This window comes from Nannospalax galili, unplaced genomic scaffold (genome assembly GCF_000622305.1).
Source record: "Nannospalax galili isolate Female #2095 unplaced genomic scaffold, S.galili_v1.0 scaffold1013, whole genome shotgun sequence".
Taxonomy (NCBI): domain Eukaryota; kingdom Metazoa; phylum Chordata; class Mammalia; order Rodentia; family Spalacidae; genus Nannospalax; species Nannospalax galili.
Window position 1 is genome coordinate 122,904 of NW_008333410.1, and position 24,598 is coordinate 147,501.

Sequence of the window (24,598 nt, forward strand, 5' to 3'; positions counted from 1 at the left end):
ATTCTTTTCTACATAAATTTCACATTGCAGATAAGCCATGGGTAGAAAAATGATATTGCTTATTTATTTCCAAGGGGGTTAGGAATCAGCTCACTAGATCTCTCCTTTTCTGAGGGGGTACCTTAACACTGATGGTCATAGAACCCTTGGAATCATATTTTTTTGTATTCTGAGGCTTCTGTATCATGTCTGGCATGAAATAGGGACTTGCCAGTTATTTTGAGTAGGAAAATAGATGAATGAATTAGTAAATAATATTTAATATGTAGAGCTTGTATAGTGATCACTTTTAAAAAGTCTCTTTCTGATGTAACTTGGGTGCCTTCTTGCAAAGAGATGAATATTCTGTAGGCTCTGAAGTTGCGTGTTCTTTTGAGCTTGTGTTCCAGATAAGGTAGCTCGTGGTGAAAGATCTGTTTGCTCCTTCTCCCTGTTAGTAGCCATGGAGTATCTTCCTTGGCTGGGAGATGAGATTGTCAAGGAACAGTCATTTTATAGTCTGTGAATGTTTCAGCACTAGGGAGGCAGACACAGTTAGAACCACGACTGACTTGCCCCTGTCTAATCAGCCCCATGTTAGAGAGAGAGAGAGAGAGAGAGAGAGAGAGAGAGAGAGAGAGAGAGAGAGACCGAGACCAAGAGTGACCTTGTCTCAAAAAGCAAGGCAGACTAGTTCCCAAGGAACACCACCCAAGGTTGACCTCTGGCCTTCACATGCACCTGTGTTCTCACACGTGCGAACACATATAGTATTGAAAGAGGGATAATTTACCAAAAGTGGCATTATTTATGCATACTTATTGAAAATAGAATGAAATCTAAAACTTATTTTGTTTTACGTCATTAGTTTGAGGATCCAGCAGCTGGGTAGGGGGCCTCTGACTGCAAAAAGCAGTCATGTCTTCCTTTACCCCTTGAAATCTGTGACTAGGGCCCTCCCTGTCCTACCATAAAGTTCCTTAGGAGTCCTCCTTAGCTTAATATAAAGATACCCCAAAGGAGGAAACAAAGAGCTAATACTTTAACAGATTCCAAACTTTATTAGCAGCTGACATTCCTGAGTAGAGTATGTGGTGGGGGCTCCCTTGGAGTGGGAGCCCCGCTTTAAGTCTAGATGGTCCCCTGTCTTTAATAGCAAGAGGAATGATGGCCTGGGTACATGTGTCTTCTTCTAGGTCCATTCTCACCTCTAACCATCTACCTCCACTATAACAACTGCCTGCCTTGGGTCACTTTCTAGGATACGTTTCTGTCTGGTAGATTCATGGAAATTTAGGTGAGCTGGGAAGGTGCTCGATGAAGGCTCCTGGATTGAAGTGCCTGCTTGTGAAAATAAACCAAAGAATTCAATGAAATTGTTTTACTCCTAGACCTTTTTTCTTGTCCTGTGTGAGCATTCGTGACCACCCGTGCAAGTCATCCTTCTGGGGTGGCCCCAATCCTGTCATCTTCTCATTAGTTCTGTCCCGTGTTTGTACTGTTGCTATGAACTTGCCTTTCAGCTTCAGTCTTTGGTTCACCCAAATTACAAGTTACTGAAATCGGTCGAAATATGATAGAGATAATTAAATGCATTAGCACTGCGCGTGAAATTTGGGGACACATGAAGGCTAAACAGACTTCATCCTGAAGTCGAAAAAGCAAACATGTCCACAAATTAAGAAAAGAGAACTGTCTCGTAAATTCTTTGACAAAACGTGGCTGAGAGGGCACTCTGAGACTAAAACCGAGCAAATATGCAGTGTGCCCCTTCACAGCTCTTCACACTCCAGCCCAACCTTCCAAGGTTGGTGGAAATGCCACTGCTCAGCTGCCTGCCACTCTTTCCCCCACTTTCCCCTCCCTTTCCCTCTGTAATTGTAGCACCTTGGCTAACCCTACACAGCACAGCTGCCTCTGATACAGCTCTATGGGAAAGATGCCCCTTCTGTGTAGACAGTTGTCGGCTTTTGTGTTGCATCTTAAACCTTCTCTAGTTACTACTGCCTGTCCATGCTTTTGCTTACTACCATTATCCATCCACATACCATTTAGTGTACATATAGCCAACGGGTCATTGAGGAGTCAGTCCCCTTAACCTATTGCCATAGCATTCAGGCTTCAACAGCATCAGGATCTGAGAATGGGGAGGATGATCATTTGGAATGTTGGGGCTCATTTTCTACCATCCTAAATGAATCTTAATAAAACTAATCAGAATAAAAGCAGATAGCATGTATGCTCTGTGTGCCACTCTGAGTCCTTTATGTGTATCTTCCTTTGTAATGATCATGTTAACCCAGTGCAGATATGCTGCTGTTGACCCCACTTCACACATAATGAAAGCAGGACACAGAGGTGCAGTGGCCTCTGCACAGTCACACACACCTGTGCTTGTTAAGCTGGGCTCTCCTGATCTCTTTTGGAAGGCTTTGGACGTCATGCGCACTCCCCCGGGGCAGTTCATGTGTCCAATACTTAGTGTTCTTGCCCTGTATGTTCCAAATTCACTATTGTTAGTGATAGCACAGGACAGAATTATTTCAGGTAGAAAAAATAAAGTTCTGAAGCTGAAATCCCACTTTCTCTTCCATTCCCTCTCGTATTCCCCGTTTAACTTCTGACATCTTTTTCCTGCTTTCTCAGCTTCTTGATGTTTCTTTCTGATGGCAGAATGGACTCTTGGCCCTTTGGCATGACCTTCAAGGCCCTTTATTCTCTGGCCCCAGTCTCTCTGCTTTCTCTTCTTTACAGCCTCATCACCAACATGGATGGATGTCATGCATAGGACCAGCCCGACTTCATAGACTGAGGAGGGACACAGGGCATTCTTTAGGAGCTGACGAGCCGAGCCGTCCTGCTCTGTCTCTCCTGTGCCCTGCCCTTGAACTTTCACAGCTCACTTACTGCTTCCTTCAGATTTGGATGCCAATCCTTCTCTTTTCTTCCTCCTCTCTCTGTTATCGTCCTACTCATCCTGTAAGGCTTGGCTGGGATGTAACCTCCAGGAAGCCTTTTCAGTTGAACCCAGCCTGTGTGACTCACTCCTTTGTCTGGGCTCCCACAAGTGTGTGTTTGTATTTCACTGTAACCTTTGTTCAAGTCGGCTCTGTATTTTAGTGCATTCTTTTCAGATCTGAAATCCACATATTCTTGCCTGAAGGTAAGAAACCATTAAATTAAGTTGTATGTGCCCCAGAGCACCCTGTGTGGTTCTTAGGTGCTTCACGGATGTTATTAAGCACCGTAATAGCAGTTGCCATTTTGTGGCAGGTCTACTATGTGTCAGTATGGCTAGGGAAACTAGGCTTGGTTGGCTGTGATTCAAATTACTTGGGAAGCTGAGGCAGGAAGATCTCAAGTTCAAGTCCTGCCAGAGCTACAGAATGAGTTCAAGTCTGGCCTAGGCAACATAATGAGACACACTGTCTCAAAATAAAGGGCTGGAGAGATGGTTTAGCAGTTAAGATTACTGGCTGCTCTTGCAGATGACCCAGGTTCAGTTACCCACATGGCCGCTAACAGCATGTCCATAACTCCTGTTCCAGGGGATCTGATATCCTCTTCTGACCTCCATAGGCATTGCACAATATAGGTTCACTTACAAACATACAGGCAAACATTCATATACATAAAATAAAAATAATAAATAAAATGTTAAAAAAAATAAAGGGCCCAAAGAGGACTGGGATGTAGCTTAGCTTTCTAGCTTTGCAAAGCCCTGGGTTTGAGCCTCATTACCTCCAAAAGTAAAACAAAGATTTTAGGTATTTTTGTGTTTACTAATCCTCTTTTGTATTGACAACTAGTTTATAGATGTGATTATTATCCCCAATTTATAGATGAGAAAACTGAGGCCCAGAAAGATTCTGTGACTTGCCTGGTCACAGAGTAAGTGGCAGGGCAACCATTTGTGCATGGGATGTGACGTTCTTGTCACCAGGATGTCTAATAAGCACAGTAGTGACCTGCCAAGGCCTTGTTAGGAATCCATAGTTCTTTCATAATATTCCTTCTGCTCAGCTTCTGCATCATTATTCATTCTGGAAACATCTTTTATTCCTTGTATTATTCTGTATTTTTTTAGTATCTGCAACTATACTACTCAGTGTTGGAGAGATACAGTAATTTGAATGAGAATGTCCCCTCTAGTCTCCAAGTATTCAGGCATTTTTTTTTTCCCACAGTTGGTGGCACTGTTTGGGGAGGTTTTAGGACATGCAGCCTTGCTGGAGGAAGCATATTACTGGGGGCGGGCTTTGCGATTTCTTATGCCTTACCAGATTTCCAGTCTCTGCTTCCTGTGCCTGCCTGAAAATGTGATTGCTAGGCTTTCTGCATTAACTACCTGTGCTGTCGTGCCTCCCCTGTCATTATGGACCCTTATTCCCTTGGAACTATAAACTGTATAAACTCTCCCTTCTATAAGTTGCTTTGGTCATGGTGTTTTACCACAGCCACAGAAAAGTAACTAATATAAGAGGAACGCAGCCTTATGGATCTGCAGTTTCCATTTTGTACATGACTATTCTCCACATTGGTGTTGAAGTCAGTGTGGCAGTGACAACAGTGCCCCATGCTGTGAGCTTTGCCCAACACAGGCTGTGTGCTCAGCTCCCTCCTTACCCATAACCCAGGATCAAACAGGGGGTCTTCCCTTCTTGGGTCAAGATTAGCAGAGATTGCCATGGCCAGTTGAAAGGAAAAGGATGTGCTAGATGAGTGGCCAGTAGCTTGACGAGATGGATGAGTGTGAAAGGACAGAAGTGGGACAGCTCTCAGCATGCAGGTTGCTGGGACAGGTGGGGTGTCTTGGGTGCTCCTGAAATTCCCACTCTCTGGTGTCTATGTCTCATCAGTCAAGTTGGTGGACTCAGGCTGGACATGGTACTCATCTTCCCTGTGACAGTGAGTGGTAGGGGACCTTGGAGTGACTTCCCCTCCACCCCTCATGCTTGCAGTACTAGTACACAACCATTCACCAAAAGAGAATTCCAGCAGCAAGAAGTATGGATGGCCCTCACGTTGGGCACATGCTGTTGCCCCGAATTCTCTGTGAGGAGTGGAGCCGATTGCAGAGAGGCACGGAGTTTCTCTGGGTCCTATGCATCAAAGGTCAAGACTAAGATCTTGCCTCTGTAGATGGCCTCAGAGAACCTTCCATCTTTCTGCCACAGCCACCTTGAGGAGCCTGCCTTCACTCCCTTGCATCATGTAGTATTCAATGGGGACAGTACACTGATTGAGCATCCCTAATCCAGAAACCCCAAGCGCTCCAAGCCCCAAAACATTTTGATCACCAACATGATGCCAGAAGTGGAAAATTCCACACCTGACCTCACACAATGGGCTGCAGTCAAAACACAGGCGCCCTGAACATGCTGTATGAAACTGCCTTCAAGCTATGTGTGTATCCAACAGGAATTAATGCACTGTTTAGACATGGGCCCGTTGCCCATGGTGTTTCATTATGGTGATGCAAACAGTCCCAAACTCAAAAGGATTCAAAATCCAAAGCAGTTCTGATTACCGAACAGGGCTTGTGTGCTGGTACAAACCCTGGCCTGTAGCTCAGCTCCCAGCTGAAGACTTCCTTCCAACAAGTCCTAATAAAACTCAGCTTCTGAAACCCCATCATCAAACAATAAAAGAGCCACAGAGTAAATGTACAATTCATGAGATTAATATAGAGCAGGAAGACAATCTTTTTTTCCTAATAATCTTTACTTTTATATCCTTCTTTATGGGGGTGCTGTTTAATTTCATGTTCATTTACTTTAATTACTTCTTGCATGTAGTTTTCAGGGAATTTTGCCATTCTCTAACATCTAAAAGATGGCTTAACTTGAGTTTCACTTCAGACCCTGTTAGAATTAATATATAATAAAACCCAATATGTATATTTCTCATTTTTCACCACAAAGGATTATTCATCATAATAGAATCAGCTTTTTTTCCCAGGGAGATTTTTATCAGACTTACAAGTCAAATTAGTTGAATGCATTTCTTCTGATAATAAACACAGAGTTCCCCAGAAGCATCTTTAGAGCAAATCGCAGTAAGACAGTGTTTTCTTGTCTCACAATCTCAACCAGTAGATGACCTGGGGATGGGGAACCACTGTAAATTTATTAGCCTAAGAGTCGAGGGCTAAGAAGGGAGAATTTGAGAGGGGAGACGAAAGATTATAAAACCCAAACGTGAATTTTGAGTGAGTACATGTCAGCTATTCTTTCTGAAACTTAATTTGGGGGTATAGATTGAATTCTCCCTGTCTCTAAACAAATTGTTTTAGGGGGGGACACGATTTAGGTGTTTGTAGTGGCATTTATTTCTGTGTGGCCTGTGAGGATGGTGCAAGATCGAGAAGGCGCTATGTTATCTATTTGCTTAAAATGCCCTTGGTTTCCAGTTTAGAAGATAACCACTTCAGAGGTAGGACAGGGTCATGTTGGGCGGGGGCTGGTTTGATGGCTATGGTCGTTTTGATGTGCTGTATGCTCTATAGGTCCAAGGTTAATTGTGGGGAGATCCTGGCCATGAAATCTTGGCAAGTCCCTACAAGAATGAAGGGCTGTCATTCTTTTCAAGTGTATTTATTAAGGAAAGGTGTGATGGCTGACTCACAGCTTGGTGATCAGTGGGCCACTGATTCTGTGTGTGTGCAGGCGTGTGTGCATGTTGTGTGGAGCCAGAGGACAGTCTCAGGCATCATTCCTCAGGCTCCATCTGTCTCTGTTTTCCTTTTCCTTCTTTTTCCTTTTTCCTGTTTGAGAGAGGGTCACTTATTAGCATGGAGCTCACCTGGTAGGGTGGGCTGACTGGTCAGTGAGCCCCTGGGCTCTGCCAGTTATTTCCTTCCTTGGGTTCTTAGGATCAAACTCCAGTCTTCACGTGTGTAAGGCAAGCACTCTACCAACTGAGCCACCCTTCTAGCCTGGGCCACTGGTTTTAGCATGAGGCAGTACTCAGATACTCAGTTCTTTTGGGCTCAAACCACATTGCTGTAACCTCTTCATGCTGTCTGCTCTGAGTCTGTCCCCTATGGAGATGCTGGGCATTGTCTAGTTCGTAACAGAAGTATTTTCTTTATGCCATAACACGAGGCCAGTTGGGCTATATAGAGGAGACGGGGTGTTGAATTCCTTTGCCCCATACCTACGATCAGCTGTAGCGAAATAAGCTGCGGAATTGAGACTTCTACAGAAGCTGCTGGAATCCAGTGTGTGAATGACAGGTGAGACATTTTCAGGGCTCACAGTAAAGCCCTCTTCAGTATGGAGCGGAAATTCACCTTCTCTGGTATTTTTACACAAGATTGAGACTAAAAATGGTTATGATTGATGAAGCATTCAGTGTATATCTAACTGTAAGTTGGACTAGAGGGACTTTTAAATCACCCCAATGAAAGATTGCATTATCATGAACATTAATATGTAACAGCTAAGTATGTCATTGCTGATCTTGAGTCCTGGCATTCACGGGGCTTAGGGAGGCTAGCCAACCAAAAAGGAGAAACTTCAGCAAATGCCAGTTCGCAAGACTGCCCTGGCTAAGTCCAGTAATTGTGACTTTATGTGTGTGCGCGCATGCATGTGCACATGTGTGGAGGCCAGAGGACCATCTACCATGTTTTCTTGAGACAGTTCTCACTAGTCTGGAGTTTATCCAGTAGGCTAGCCTGGCTTCCCAGCAAGCCCCGGGGATCCTCCTATCCACCTTTCTAGTGCTGAGATTGCAAGTATGCACCAACATGCCCAGCTTTTTTTACTTGAAATTTAGAAATCAAACTCGGGTCCTCATGCTCACAAGGCAAGCGCTTCACTGATGGACGGGGCCTGCTCCCCAATCCTAGTAATCATGACTTTTAGCAGATTATTTATTTTTGCATGCCAAATCCATCTGTCAATCTTAGTCACAATGTGAGGGGCTCAAAGAGGTTTCCTGATACTCTTACTTAAAAGGCACAGGGAGATTTGAAACCAGAAGGAATCATTTATTTCCAGTGAGAAAAAGAAGTGAGGAAGAAAAATAGCAAACTTAATAATTGGCTAAGGGCATGGAGGGTTGTTGGTTCAGTGTTCTTACATATTTGTTCCACTTCTGTTGTTGACAAATCATTACCTATTGACCCAAAGAAAACTAACCGAAAATGATAGAAATTAAGCCATTGTTTCTATACAACTGCTTTTTAATTCCTCATTTTTATTTATATGTGTGTGTCTGTATCTGTGTGTGTCTGTGAGTGTGTATGTGGGTGTCTGTCCCTGGAGACCAGAGAGACCAGGTCCCCTAGAACTGGAGTTATATATGGCCATGAGTCTGATAGGAGTGCTGGGAACCAAACCCAGGGCCTCTGTAAGAGCAGCAAGTGCTCTTAACCACTGAGCTATCTTTCCAGCCCCCTTTCTTATCTCTTTTATCTATTGCAAAATGAAGTCTTTTTCTTCAAAGTCTATAGAGTATGTGTTGACAGAAAAGAATGTGTTCTATGAGCAAAAATATTTTCAGAATTATAATTTACTTCTTTTGTCAAAACCCAGAGAAATTCAGTAATTGAAAGGAATATTCTCATATGTGTCCTGTATTAAAAAAAAAATACGAGACTTTTACTTATTGGTATTGAAAGGGATATTCTTATTTGTGTCCTGTATTTTAAAAAATGCATGTGACTTTTACTTATTAGTATTTAATTACATATGTAAATGAGCAACTATCTTTTCCATATCTTTTTTGTTGTTGCCTTGCTTATTTATTTAATGTATTTATCTTGGGTTATTTATTTTTTTAATATTTTATTTATTATTATTATTATTTTTAATATATTTTATTTATTTTATGTGTATGAATATATTGTCTGCAGTTGTTAGCTGCCATATGGGTGCTGGGATTTGAACCTGGGTCTTCTGCAAGAACAGCCAGTGTTCTTAACCACTGAGCCATCTCTCCAGCCCCTTATCTTGGGTTATTAAGGCTGGGTGTCACATTGTGTCCTAGGATAGCCATGAACTCAAGGCAATCCCCCTTCTTTAGCCTTGGAGTGCTTATTTGGCCTAGTGCATTAAAGCCTTCTCTGTCTTTATGCCTACCATTCACATACAGCCCAATGTCACTGTAGTAGGTGAGCTAATCAAACCCTTAAAAAGAGGGTCTGGAAAGATGACTCAATGGATAAGAGAGCTTGCTACCCAAATATTAAAACCTGAGTTTGGATCCCAGCACCCGTGTAAAAGTTAGATGTGGGCTTGCATGCACCTCCCTCTCTGTAGGGAGAGAGGGGAGGAGGGACAGAGACAGGAACATGGCTGAGGCTTGCCGGGCCACCACCCTAACTCCAGGTTTAGTAATATCCTTATGCTCAAAAGAATAAACATCAGAGTGATTAAGCAGGATACCCAATGTCCTCCTCCGGACTCCATGTGCATACAGGAGCAAACACACATGCACATATCTGCACACAATACACAGACACGCACAAATTATGCAAAAAGGATAACATCTGAATTTAATGCTTGAGGATTTTGTAGAGGGAAGAAAGGAAATCAGGGAATGAGTACATTTAATGAGTACATTGTGTATGCTGAGCATTCCCCTTGGGATTTACCAGGGCAATTGAAATTCATTAACATTAAACATTGATGATGATGACAACTGATGATGATGATTGATGATTGATGATGATATCAGGCAACAATTATGTAGCACTTGCTGTATACCTGGTAAGAATTTAGACATGTTTCATCTTTTTTTTTTAAGCTCTTTAAAAAAATTTTTTTTTATCTTTTAGAAGCATTTCATTACAGCTTTAACATAATAACAATTTCCAAAGCAAAGATACATCTCTTTCAAAAGTGGCTATAAAATTTTTAGGTTCACAGTTGAATTAATACAGTTATATAATATTGAGCTCAGGATTAACCCTGTAAGACATAAAATTGAATGAGTTTTTAAACTTTAGATCGTTTTGAAATATACTGTTTCTTACAGAAAGACTTGTTTTTGCTAATAACACTTAGATGTTGGTGCATGTGTCTCTAATCTGTATGCATCTGGTTATTACTAGTTATGGTCAGTTGCACTCGGATCCTTGGCACCTGTGTATGGATATAAAGTCATCGGGTAGATTTCAATGGTAATGTTTATCATGTCTTTTAATTCTCACCATAACCCATTAAGGTTATGGTTATTTTGTTATTTAAATATTTGGTATGGGAAATTTGGGGTTCAGGGGGTCATCCTAGTTACACAGGATGACACTGCCTAGAATTAAAAATTAGAATTATATTTGTCAAGTTTTCCTGTTTTTGTTTCTGACCTGCACCTCCTTTTACCAGCACCAGTGATGCTTGTTCTTACCTGGTTCCTTTTCTTTTCGTTACAACCCTGGGGGAGTAGCACACATTGAATGCTGCAGGCCATAACCATTTCCCTCAGGCCTGGAGACAGCCCTCACTGAAGGGTGGCTTCAAGTACTCCTGTACCTGCTTCTAGCTGCCTGCTTTTGCTTCCTGTGTATTGAGAGCATTCATAACAGGCTGGGCTGAAGACTCCACTGTTCAGTTTCCACTGAATAACCTATTGCGTGAACTTTTCCTACAGAGATACAAATAAACGTCTTATCTCCCCAGATTGGCGCCAGGTCCAACTTTGTGAGCCAATGAGTTCATTGGGTTTTCTTACAGAGCCTGGGGTGAGGAGTGACCCTAAAGAAGCTGCATCACCAAGAAGACTCACCCCAACATGGATGATGACATCACCATAGCCACATAGATGGAGTTCCCCTGTCAGTTAACCTCCCACCTTCTGTATATGCTAGCACCTTCCTAGACCAGAAGTCCACATACATCTGGGGGAGAATTGCCTTCAGCTGGCAGGGAGGTATAGGGAGGGTTGGGGTCTCAAGTGAGGACCCAGTGACCCTCCCCTCAACCTCCTTATGTGAGGAAACATCAATAGGCCAGCAAAGAGATCTTGAGAGTCTCCTTATTGTGGTCATGGCTTCTCTGATGAAAATAGTAATGGCTTTTGTGCCCAGATGACAGCACCCCACAATAGCTCCTATGTACTCCAGGGTTCTACTCTTACATGTTAGAACAGGAAATCCTGATCTCTCAGTCAGCACCGATCACAGCCGTATTGGGCTCACGTGTATCCATCTCGTTATCATGTGCTCTGGTGTTCTGTGACAGCAGTGACCTCAGGACATTCTGTGTCCTTTCCTTCTGCTTTGGTTTTCTTTGTATCAAACATTGAGGTAATCATGGAATCTTCCAGAAGGATTGTCAGCAGCTGGGTGAAAGCCTTGCACAGAGCTGGCCTACAGTAGGGAGGAGGCTCTCTTGACTATCTCTGGGGCGCACTAAAAATTGAGAATTGTTTTCTGCAGTGACATGCTCTTACAGAACCATTGCAGATACCTGGAGAATTGGTTAATTACACTTTATTACCCTAGTTCCCTCAAGGAAGTGATTTTTCTCTTGTCCTTCTTGGGATTTAGGATATATCAATTATCATGTGTTCACAGAACTCCTTACTGATAGAAAACCTTGTTAACATTGGCTGTGCACATAAGGATATTTATCACTTACTTGCCTGAAAGTTTGAAGGAAGGCAGCCCCAAAATTGGTTTGGTACCTCAATAATGTCTGATGGCCCTGTGCATATCTCTGATTGTTTTAACTTTTCCCTCATGGCCACAAGATGGCTGCAAAGACTCCAGGCATCCCTTTCCTTCATTGTACCATTTAAGAACTTCAAGTGAGTGAGGAAGCAGTATCAGTGAAGGAGAAAAGGATCTCTTCATGTAACTTTATCAAAGAGGAAAAATCTTCCCAGGCCCTGCCCCTCATGTCTTTGGCCAGGACTAGATAAGTGAATGCATGTGTTTGAACACTTAGTCCCTAGCTGTTGGGGCTGTTTGAGAAGGTTCTGGAAGCCTTAAACAATGTAGACTTAGTGGAGGAAATATGACATCAAAGGCAGGCCTTAAGATTGTATAGCCTGGTGCCCCTTTTTGTTTACATTATGCTGCCTGACTACCAGTATAGTATGACCAGCGGCCTCGTGCTGCAGTTGCCAGGGTGACTGTATGCCCTTGGAACTGTGAGCCAGATTAAACTCCAACTTCCTTAAGTTGCTTTGATCACGTATTTCATCACAGCCAGTTGTAAAATAACTAATGAAGCATTTTGGGGTTCTTACATCATCACCAAAAGAGAAAGTTCTTGAGTCCAGCACAGGTGGGTGACACCTCATTGCTGATAGTCGATCACCCTCATTCCATCACAGTCATACTGTGCATCAGTCATCCAAGAAATACTTTGTAGATTGCTCAGCTTCTTGCCCCAAACCACACATTTTGGCATGTTTCACACCCTGCACATGGCATGTGTGTGAACCCACTCCACCTCACTGCCTGGCCTTTGATTCTGTGCTTGTTTATTGCCCAAGAAACCTGACAGGTATGATGTATCTGCAGTGTTGTGAGGCTGCTTTACAGCCACTATTCCATCGTCAGTGCTCATCTTTCACCCTATACTGGAAAACATCCCACCTTGAGCTCCCAGTGCAACGTTTACATCTATGTATACACTGTTTATTCTATGCCAGGCTGGGAGCTTGTGATGACTTAAACGTGTGCCGTGTCTCTCCTGTTTTGCAAAAACTGAGTTATTTTAGTTGATGGAACTGGATTCTTCTGCAGGATGGCTAATGTTTCTGAAACAAGCAGTGTGTACCAAAGAGAGCAGTGAGTACAGTTTTCTTTTTCTTTCTTTTTGTTTTTGTTTTATACAGGATCTTATGTAGCTCAGGCTGGCCTTGAACTCCCCGTGTAGCCAAGAATGCTTGAACTTCTGATCCTCCCAGGGAGGTTATAGGTGTGAAGCATTATGCCCAGTTTTATGCAGTGCTAGGGATTGAACTTGGCTTTGTGCATCCTAAGCGAGCCCTCTGTCAGCTGCTCTGCACCTCCAGCCCCACAAACGGTTTTGCAGTTAGGTTCTTAAAGTCTTCCCTTGAGCTGAACATGGTGGCACACATGTGGAATCCTAGGACTTGGGGAGCAGAAGCAGGAGGATCATGAGGCTATCCTGTGCTACATAGTGAGGTCTTGTTCCAGTTAGAGGCAGGGGAGGACCCCAGAGCTTCCTGGGGAATCTGGTGGACCCCCATGTAGCTAAGGCTAAAGAACTCAGGGCCCTGCTGTTTCTGTTCTGCATCTGTCTCTGCCTTCTCCCCGTTCCACTTTCCTTCTCTCTCCAACTGAACACAGTCAACCATCTATTGGGGTAGCTTGGCTTGGCAATTATAGTCGACCAGGATCAGTAGTTCGATCATCAAGTGAAGCAACAGGGGCTGCTAGAGGCAGTCTTTTCTGTCAGCACCTAGATGGTAGTATGATGTCCAGGGTCAGGAATCCCCAGTCAGAGCTGGCTGCTAGACTCCACTACTTAGTTGCTGTGTGGTCAACAGCAGGTTACTAAACCTCTCTGTGCTTCAGTCTCCTTTGCAAAACAGGAATGATGACAGTTATATATCCAGAGTTACTATGAAGATGAAGTAAGACCATGCCTTGTGTATTCAAAGTCAATGGTAGCTTCCTTTGTTGTTATTTTTGTTAAGTTACTATGGTTTCTAGTCCTAAGAAAAGCTTATGAATTGGGTGATCCACGGGGATCAAGGTTCATATTTGCCTGTGTGGAAGGAGGACAGCCAAATGCCAGGGTGCAGGCAGGACTGTGCCCACTCTGCCAGTTTCTGTATCATTTCTGTAAGGATCCTTTGTGCTCACCCTCTTTAAATGGTTCACATACCCTCTACCATCTGTCCCCTTCATAGAGTGCAGTGGGTTTTGCAAATACCTTCTTCCATCTAGATTTGAGGTTTATGTTAGACATTAGCTGGTTAAAAATTAAAGGCATAATTAATAACTGAACTCATCAGAATTGCTCAAGGGTTGTTGACCCTTGAACACAAAAATAGGCAGCTGGGGAATAGAGCAGCCCATAGATGCTGTTTGCTTACTGCCAGTTTTCCACTTTGTAACCAGAAGTAAAATATTAACTTCAGGCTCAGTTTGCCATGCCTGTGAAATGGGGCAAATGCTGTAAGAATGACTGGCCAGGAGACTCTCTTCTGCTTTGGTGGGGCATTTACTAGATGGTACTTGTTATTATTGTGAAAGAAGAAACCTGGGTGAAAACAGAAGGATGCTCTACGGATCCGTCACTACTCCTTTGCTTCTCCCTGTAAGATGCAGTGATGCTGGCACAGTGCATGTCATTCAGGGCATTAGTGTTGAGATCAGCATATTGGCATTTTCAGAGTTTTATGTCTCCTAGGATAATTGTACAGTTTCTCCAGGGGACTTGGATTTTTGTGTGCTGAATACAATATCTATTCAGCTGATAGAAATTTAATATGAATGTCAATGGATATATGTCTATACCTGTATTTCTGTGTTTAATTCTGCTTTTGAGAACATATGCATACATGTTCCTATATGCATATGTGCATTTGCTTATTATATATAGCATATACTGTGTATAACATATATATAATGTATATGTATACATTTACACATAAAATTTGAGTAGATACATGCATATCCCTGAGTTTACATGTACGTTTGTTTATTATACACAGCGTATATTGTATATGATATATACATATGTGTGTATTTGCATTTATGCAGATTTTGAGTAATACATGTATTCCTAAATTTGCATGTACATTCATTATATACATACCATATGTTTTACACAGTATATATGTAATGTTCTTTTTTTTTTTTTTTTTTTTTTTTTTTTTTTTGTCTTTTTGAGGCAGGGTCTCCCTGTAGCCCCAGCTGGCCTGGAACTCACTATGTAGACCAGGCTGGCCTTGAACTCACAGAGATCCACCTGCCTCTGCCTCCTGAGTGCTAAGATTAAAGGCATACGCCACCATGCCCGGCCCTGTAATGTTCTTATGTATGCATTCTTATGTTTTATGTATGGATATGTATGTGTGTGTTAAATGTATGTTGGTGTGTAGTCTAGTGATTGTGTGTTTTGGTTTTGTGTATATATATATGTGTGTGTGTGTATATTATATATGTGTTGTGTGGACTGGAGAGATGGCTCAGCGATTAAGAGTACTGACTGCTCTTGCAGAGGACCCAGGTTCAATTCCCAGCACCCACATGGCGGCTAGAAACCGTCCTTAACTCCAGTTCCAGGGAAATTCAATTCCCTCTTCTGACCTCCGTGGCATTGCATGACATGGGTGCACTCACATACATGCAGGCAATACACTCATACACATAAAATAAAAATAATAAATAAAAAATATTTTATATATGTGTTGTGTTTGTGTATGTATGTACATGTATGCATATTTCGTGTGTATGCATGTACATGCATGCATATTTCATGTGTTTTCAGATGTACACATGTGTTGTATGTGTATATGTATATGTGTATCTATGAGTTATATGTATGCTTATGTATAACATGATTGGGGTTCTGGTTTTGTGTATGTATGCATGTGTTTTGTATATGTATACATGTGTTTTGGCTATGTTTGAAAGTGTACATGTATGTTCGTGTTGTGTGTATATGTTTGTATGTTTTGTGTGTAGCGTCTTGATTGGTGTACATCAGCCCGGGTTCAGACCCTGGCTCTGTTGCTTCAAGCTGCATGATCATAGGTGGTTTACATACCCTGTCTGTACACTTGTTTTCTTATGTTCAGACTGGGATAATCGTAGTGTTTACCTTACGTACTGTTCTGAGAATTCAGTGAGCTGGCATGTTATGCAAAATGCAGGTAATGCTGGCATAGTGCTAATAAAAGTCTCTTACTGTGTGCGTAGCTGGTATGAGCCAGATGGCTATTCACTTATACCCATGGGTTGTTCCATCTCTGACCTGACAGTGACTACCAGGGGCCTGGAGAAAGGACATGAGGAAGTCTGTATTGGAGCTGATTTTATCTGCCTTAGACCTCTCATCTGGTTTGCTTTGGGATTTCTTGAGTTCTGACTTGAGTCCTCGACTTACTAGCAGACAAAGGGAGACAACCGATAGGTTAGTAAGGTCCTAATGATTTTGAATATAAGTCCTTGGAGGATGTTGTGTCATGTGGGTTTTTTAAATTATTTTTATTTATTATTATTTTTTTATGTGTGTGTTATGCCTAGATGTAAGTAAGTGTACCTGTGTTGTGCAACACCCGCAGAGGACAGAAGAGGCTGTCGGATACCCTGGTACTGGAGTTACAGACAGTTGTTAGCTGCTCTGTGGGTTCTGGGATTCGAACCTGGGTCTTCTGCAAGAAAAACCAGTGTTCTTAACTGCTGAGCCGCCTCTCCAGCCCACATCATGTGTTTTTAATTAGTTGGGCTGCTATTAAAAAGTAATATACATCAGAGTTGGAGAGCTCCATAGAGACAGTCTTGTCTGTTTTGAGTTCTTGTATTGCAACGTTATAGTTGGAGTGACCCAGGGCCAACCCCAGAAGGCTGACTAATAAGGGATTTTCCTTTGCTCACGTAGTGATCCGTCCAGGAGGAGGACCGTCCTTTCTGAGCATTGTTATAGATGCACTGTGCTCTGATGTGCAGCCCTGATGCCACTGTTCTGGCCTCCTTGTAGTCAGTCTCTCTTGGCAGGTACAAGCCCTATGCATGCTTTTAAAGCTTTAGTCAGCCAGTAGGACAGTCTTTTACTGTTTGAGTAATTTTTGCACAGTACCTGTAGTTATGTGCCCCTTCAGGCTTGGTACATGTCTATCCATCAGCCAAATAGTATGGCCAGCAGAGCAGAAGGCTGATTCGTCAGACTTGGCTAATGGCTCCACCCCCTTGAGCTGAGCAGTGCTTGAGCCCTGCATCTACCTGGACTGAGGGTGGGGAGTGGTCATTCCCACAGTGAAGATCAGGGAGCACAGAGGTCAGCAGGTGAAACCAGAAGTCAGCCACTACTGTATTTCCCTTTGATCTTCAGTGGTACTGATGATTTGGTTAGTATTGGATCCATCAGGCTGCCTCGATTTCACTTCCAGAGCATCCTCCAGCTCTGGACTTGATTTTATTTACAGCATCAGCACACCTCTATCGGCTTCGCTGTAGCTTTGATACCCGGTCTTCCCCCCAGAGGTTGGATAAATGGCTGCCTCACTTCCGAGATCAATGTGTGAAGGAGGAGGCCATCTGGCACTTGTCCGTAGTCCGTTCTCCCTGCCTAGGGAAGAGACACACCAGAGGCAGAGGTTGCTGCTTGGGGAAGCACTGCTGTCTCTCAGAAGCCTCACCCTGTCTCTGAACTGTAGGACAGAAATACCACAAGACCCAACACCTGGCAGAAATCTCTCTTTTGGTGAATTTTCCCATCAGAATTGAGTTGCAGAATAATACATAATGACAATGATTTTTGAATACAATTATAAGTTTGAGTGTTCTGCATAATACTTTCCCGAATATTGGATAGATTTTTTTTTAATGTCTACACTGAGATCACTGGCCCATTTCAATTTTTATTGAAACAAATAAACCCAATAAAAACACTTAGGCTGAGAGCCGTGGCACCACAATAAAAGAATCACCCAGTATTGAATGTATTGATTTATTTATTTACTCCAACTGGAAAATCAAGTATCATGTTAATGTCTTTTATAAGAATCACACTGCTCGATGAAATGGCTAATTTATTTTAGCGTATACATAAATAGCTAGCAATTTTCCCTGAGACAGGCTAATGAAAATGATGCCACAAAATTGTCTATACTATGAGGAGTGACGGAGCTGGGTTATGATTGGATGCGTGCTAAGACGCCTTGAACTGGCCATCATATCTGTGAACTTTTGAACTGCTACTTGTTTCGTGTGATTTATTGATTTTGCTATCTCTCCAGTTAGCTCAACTTTAGTTTTTGCCCAGCAGTGCAGATAAGTGGCATAGGAGATTTAATTTCATGGGTATTTGGGGTTAAAACCTATCTTTAAGAAGAATGCTAAACATGTTTTAATAAAACATGAGTTGCAGGGGTTTTAGGTTTCTGTAGGCTAGGGATCTAGGGATCTGATAAGAACTGAGACGTTTAGAGGCCAGCCCTGGGGTTCCATGCTGGGCGCTCGCGCTCTCTCTCTCTCTCTCTCTCTCTCTCTCTCTCTCTCTTTGACATGCCTGCTTGGGTACACCAGCGCTCGCTCGCGCGCTCTCTCTCTCTCTCTCTCTCTCTCTCTCTCTCTCTCTCTCTCTCTCTCTCTCTCTCTCTCTCCCCTCTCTTTCTTAGCTATGCAGCCCCACGTGTGTTTCATTTGCTCCATCAGCTTTGCTCCGTTCTTAATTACATGTATCATTTAGTCGCCCGTCTGGGCTTTTTTGCACAAGTCACGTTTTACCTCTCTGCCTGGTCCAGGGATCATTTCCTGGGTTCTTGCCGGCAGCTTTGTGCAGTCTCGATGCTCTCCTGGATGCTGAGTTCTGGCGGAGCTATGCAGCCCCACGTGTGTTTCATTTGCTCCATCAGCTTTGCTCCGTTCTTAATTACATGTATCATTTAGTCGCCCGTCTGGGCTTTTTTGCACAAGTCACGTTTTACCTCTCTGCCTGGTCCAGGGATCATTTCCTGGGTTCTTGCCGGCAGCTTTGTGCAGTCTCGATGCTCTCCTGGATGCTGAGTTCTGGCGGCTATTTAAATGCCTTCCTTTGGGTTAGATTACTCAAGAAAATCCACTTCTGGGAGCAGGCCGGACCCTCCGGGGATAAAGACAGGCAAGCTTACTCAGCTTGGGCTGCCTGGCTGCTACTGCTCAGCTGTGTTCTCTGGTCCCCATCAACAGTGGCTGTCCTCCTTCCCAGCCATCCCTGACCTTTGTAGGGGATGCTTCTCTGGCTCCTTGGGGGTTGGGGCTGCGAGACTGGGTATCATGCTGAGTGAGAGGGCAAACAGGCAGCCTTTATTTCTTTATGTTGAACACATAGAACTTTTTCTTAAACATGTATCACCTAGGGAACTCACTGTTGATAGTGTTTTTAATTGTATTAGCTCATTTCTAAAGAGTGATATGACAATAGTATTTTACTCTTCCCTTCCCCCCTCTTGGGATAGGGGGTATTGAGGGAGGTCGGGAAAGCTTCATCATGTAAAAGTAACCATCTTAAAGATTTCAGGCTCATAAATTTTCAGGTGCATGAATGGTTAAAAACTCCTCACTTAGTGACACTGTGTGAATGTGGAATTTTTATGAAGGTAACTGCCTCGTTCTTTAAAAATCAGATTGTTTTTAGAAAGTACTTTGCAACAACCAAGTAATTTTAACCTTTGAGGAAAGATTTGGTGTGAGGTGGGAGTGGGGGCCACTAGGGAGTGTGCAAGGACTGGATATTCTCAGGGATTCACAAAATTTACCTCCATCCCCTTAAAGATTAAGCTGGCAAGACCTTTATTTGGATGTTAAAAGCATTTTCTTCCATTGCAAACATTCTCAACAAATTTACAGTTAGATAGTTGGAAACAGCTAACAGGGGGAGAGAGAGAGAGAGAGAGAGAGAGAGAGAGAGAGAGAGAGAAGCAGAAGCAGAGATAGAGAGAGACAGAAAGAGAGACAGAGACAGAGAGACAGAGACAGAAGACAGAATTGTGGAAGTCAGAGGACAACTTGTGGGAGTCAGTTATCTCTTCCACCCACCATATGGATTTCAGGGGTCAAACTCAGGTTGTCAGATTTGGACACATGTGCTTTTTACCAACTGAGCCATCTTGCCAGCCCCTCAATGATTCTTTAAGGTTTCCCCAAAGCTTTCTTCCACATAGGTGAGGTTTCCAGATAGCACAAAAGGGGATAGAGTTTGATCTTTGACCAAGAGTATCCCCTCAGGATTAAACTTGCCTTCCCGAGTTCCTCTCTTGTAAGGCATGGCTAGGGCAGGCTGATGGGGGACAAGGAAAGTGACAAAATATACAGAGAGATATATAGAAAGAGCTAACAGAGGGAGAGAGAGAGAGAGAGAGAGAGAGAGAGAGAGAGAGAGAGAGAGAGAGAGAGCTTGCTTGTACTAGGAAACAAAATTAGTGGGAAGGGCTAAAAAGACAGGACTGACCCCAACACCATTAGCTGGAAAAAAAAAAAAACATTCCATTTCATTGCAACTACTTATTGTTTACTTTACCATACACATCCTAATATGGTTACCTCCCTGTTAGAGGCAGCCAAGCTGGGGGTTGAGAGCCCCCTCCAGAGAAAGCGACTAACCGGCCAAGACAATAAGAAACAATCCTACAACTCCACAAAAGGCTTCCCGGAAAATAAGTGTCAAATAAATCCTCCAGAACTCTCGCTTCTGCCACGGAGCTCAGTGTATGCAAACCTGTTTTCAATGCCATCGCTGCCCCTGGTCGAGCTACATTTGTTTGAAAGTGTTCTGTGCCTTTTCTTTTTCTTTTTTCTTTTTTCCCTCCCTTCATCTGAGTGTCTGGATTAATTCTTTGAGACGTTTCTTTGCCTACACATGTCTCATGAGTTGTGTTTCCTGGAGCCCTTTACTAGGAAAATTAAGGTAAGAATGTTGCTCTAGCCTGGGACCTTTGTCACTCAAACTAATGCTCTTCAGTGATAGAGACACTAGCAAGAAATATTGCAGAGGTCTTTTGTGGTCCCCCCTCCCAAACAGAGAGGTGCAGTTGCTTTTAATTGTCATGCATGGATTCAGAAAAAAAAAAAAGCCACCAGTTGTGGATGAGATGAACAGAGGTGTGTACTCACTGGTGTAAATACTGCAGAAAACACCCGTCTGTGACAGCTACAGTGCTGTGATTACGAGGCTTTTCTTGTTGTTTCTTCCAATTCTTCTCTACTTGGGTATTTCATTTTCTTTTCCCTCCCTCTGTTTTTTTTTTTTCCCTTTCTTTCTTCAACTCTCCTGATCTTCCCCCAAACCCATGGTCTTGAGGCTTGCCTGTCACTAGCTGGAACTGCAGAACAAAGGTAGGTTGTTCAACTCCCTTGCTTCGAGGGAGGGCCAAGTTATTTTGGGAGGGGATGACTTCCTACTGCATGAATGGCTGACCTGAAAGGGCGGAGGGGGGGAGGTGGCGAGATCATGCCTGGAGCCCAGGGACGCAAGCTCACACACTGTGGCGGCTTTTATAGAGTGGAGTTTATTTTTATGCAACTTAAAGAAGCGGCAGAATCTTTGGGAGGGTGGACTCCTTAGATTCTGATATCTCTTGGTGTCCTGAGACCAAAGTGTACATGGGATTACCAAGCTGTGACCAGCCCTTTGAGGATGTCAGAATTTGTGTGAGCAGTTAAGATTTCCCACTTATATTCTACTTGGAGTTTGTCAACATGAAACGGGATTTTTTTTTCTCTTAGATTTTCATGTAAAGATGTATTTGAGTGACTGGCACATCACCCATCCCCCTTGATCTCATTGCTTTAATGTCCCTGGACACCTTCACTTATGTATATTTTTATTCTTTTTGGTCTTCTGATTTTTTTCATCCATGTGGTGTTCTATTGGGAGCAAGGTGCAGGTTGGCGCTGTGTAACTCATTGAACCTTGCTGGGTACCGGTATAATAGAAAGAGTCAAGATCACAAGAAATTTGTCCCCACCTGAAAGGGGGATTGAAATAGAGTGGTACAGAATCATAATTGAAAACAAGAACAAATTAAGCCTCAGCGAGGGCTATTACAGGCTATTAATCATAATAAAGATGTTCAGCAATGTTGTGGTTGCACATGCTATAGTTTTCTGTTAAAAAGAAAATCAAAGTCCGTGATTAGAAAAAGGAATCTTTGGCTTGTGAGATGCTGGACTGTATTTGTTCGTTAGTTCAAACAGTGTGAGAAGTGAGCAGTTTGTTCCCCAGTTGCCTGTGTCCTTCTCAAGCAGATTTGAATACATCTCCTGTCCAAGCCACAGTGCCTGGCTTTTACTCGGAACATTCTCGGCATTAGCAGGGAACTGAGAGTTTTATTTCCCACTATTCCAATGGCGTGCACGTCCCTTCGCTAAGGATGATCTGTGTTCACTCACTGAAGCCTTGTGAAGGTGAAGCTCTCTGCAACACAGAAACCCTATGCATTTAACCAAAATGAGCTCAAACAGCCCAAAGTTTGCATCCTAAAGGCTATCACTGATGCTTGTCTAAAACATAAGAGGCAGGTTCCTAGTCCAAAAGAAATCAAGGACTGCTTCAGCGGCAGAGCTGGGGTCTGTGTGTGGAAAGAGGTTTATTTTTACTTTGGGCCCATACAGGGGGCGACAGGAATTAGTAGCCTTTAATTAGACAGGGAGATATTCAAATTTTACAGGGATTTATGTTAGAACATGGAATGGCGGGTGGCTCTTTCCTCATTATGAATCCTCCTTGCACATAATGAGGTTCATCATTAGTTGATGGAGTGAATTTGCCCTAGCTCTACCTTGAAAGGCACATAATTTACATACTACTTCAGAGCCTAGGCTTTAATGGATTCCTCGATGAATAAAATGAAAAGCTACTTTCTTTAAATTTTTGAACACTGTTTAGATAATACGATTTTAATAAGACATTCAATTTGCTTGTTAAGTATATTTGAAAGTGCTTCTCCCCCCCCCCCACTCTTTTTGGGCAAAATATATTTTGGCGTGCCTTTCTGTGTGTCACAGCGGTAGTTACCCTCACAGATGTAGCAGAAAGCATATGGGGTATGTGGCTGAGAAATGAGGGGCAATCTTAGGCAGAGGGCTTTCTGCCTCTGAGCCTCAATAGTCGAGACAAGCCATTTTCCATAGAAACTCTTTTTGACATGAAGTGGTCATAGCAAAAATGTTTGGAAACAAGCTTGTCACTGGTGTCTATTGTGTTTTGCATAAACAAAACTTCTCTGCACACTGATTTCAGCTAGCAGTAACGGAATCTCCACTTCTACCTCTTGGTTTATTTTAACAACGATGAGCAAAACTTGCCCAGTGTAGTGTGTGCCTGAAACTGCTGTGATTCCAAGAGGAGAAATGGAGTTGGAAGCTGATATGTTATCAGGGCATCACGGAGCAGCCTTCTGGTCTACCCCATAAATCCAGCAAGCTTCTCTTCCTCCGCCACTTCTTTCTCCCTTAGTTGGAGCGGGGAGCAAGATGGGCTTTGACTCGTCACAATTTGAACGGAGATGTCTCTTCAATAACGATGAACGTTTAGTAATAGCATGTCACTGAACGTGTCCTTTGCTCGTTCAAGACAGGTCACCTCCTCATTGTTATCACTGCCTCAAGTAGAAGCAGTTTCTGGTGGTTTGTCACGTGCTGGAGTCGGGAAGATGTCTAAACAGAAGCGAAGCCTTGTTTTGATAGAATGTTTTATTACCTGAAAATGATCAGCATATATTAACATGAATAGAATAATCCCATGTCATTCTTTTTTTCTTTTTTCTTTTTTTTTTTTTTTTTTGGCAACTTACCTCTGCTACAGACCTGTCTGTTTTTTGTGGGTTTTTTTTTTTGTTTTTTTTTTAAATCTTTCTTCTAAAACATATATTTGTTTAGAGAGTTTTCACTGAAGTGTACATGACAATTACAGCTGTTCATTAACAAAATTGGGTATTTGTTTTAAACTTTAACCAATCACTTTGATATGCTAATTATGGTGTAATTTAATTTGAGCCCTGTAATGATGATGCTGTTATTATGGACATAAATGATGCAGTTAAGCTGAGAGTAATCTCATTTGCATACTGTACATGCCAGTAAATTAAGCCCTTTCTTCAACTGCTTCGGCTTTAATTTTCCACTTCTTTTCACACAGCTCCTTTTCAGCCCCTCTCTCAGAAGCCCACTTTGTAAGAGTCCTGATGACTGTTTGATGTGAAGAGTTTTCGGCACCACAATAATGCAGGATGGGAGATGTAACATTTAAAGGATTCATTATGTCTGAGAGTTCCTTTAAGAAGGAAGGATTAGAGAGGGGAGCGGGAGACCCAAATGTCTTTTCTGTGGACTATGACAGCCCCCCCACCTCTTCAAGTAATTTGAGATGCCAAATGCTCTTCACTCATCCCCAAGTCTGACTTGGGTCCTGTTGTCTGTACCTGATGTTCCCCCCACTGTGTTGTAGTTCATAATCATGGATGGTGGTGCGTTTAGCAGCAGTGTGTTTCATGTGCCTTTTTACTGTATTTAGAAGTGAAGTTTAATTTAGCTGGAATGATAACATTTGTTCAATTTGAGTCTTTATACATGAGATTCTACCTTTAAACAATTCTGGGAGATCATTGACATTTTCAAAAGGAATGTCTTTCCTTTCTCTTTCCCTTTTCATCCAGTTGGGGGAGAGTCTAACACCTTGCACCTGCAGTGGCTTCTCATGGGTGTCTCTGCCCGTGGGCACTTTCCTCCTTGAGCCAGGAGACCAGCCATATGGCTTTTGGCCAGTGCACTCACATTGCCTGTGAACCAAAGAAAGCACAGAGTGTAACTAAACTCCTGTGTGCCGTGAGGTTCTCCCTTGTGGCTGTCTCTGAAGCCAGCGGGAGTTGAGTGGGTGTAACTGAGGACTGAATTTAGCACTGTGTGTTTAAAAGGGTCATAGGCCTAAAAATAGTTCAATCTGTGTGACTCTCCTGCAGGCTCTTTCCTCAGAAAATGGAAGAA

At 42.8% G+C, this 24,598-nt stretch overlaps 1 protein-coding gene across 6 annotated transcripts in view; it reads left to right on the top strand.

Moving 5' to 3' along the window:
• Foxp1 (forkhead box P1) overlaps positions 1-24,598 on the top strand; it is a 425,908-nt gene that overhangs the window by 97,304 nt on the left and 304,006 nt on the right. The window lies entirely within an intron of this gene.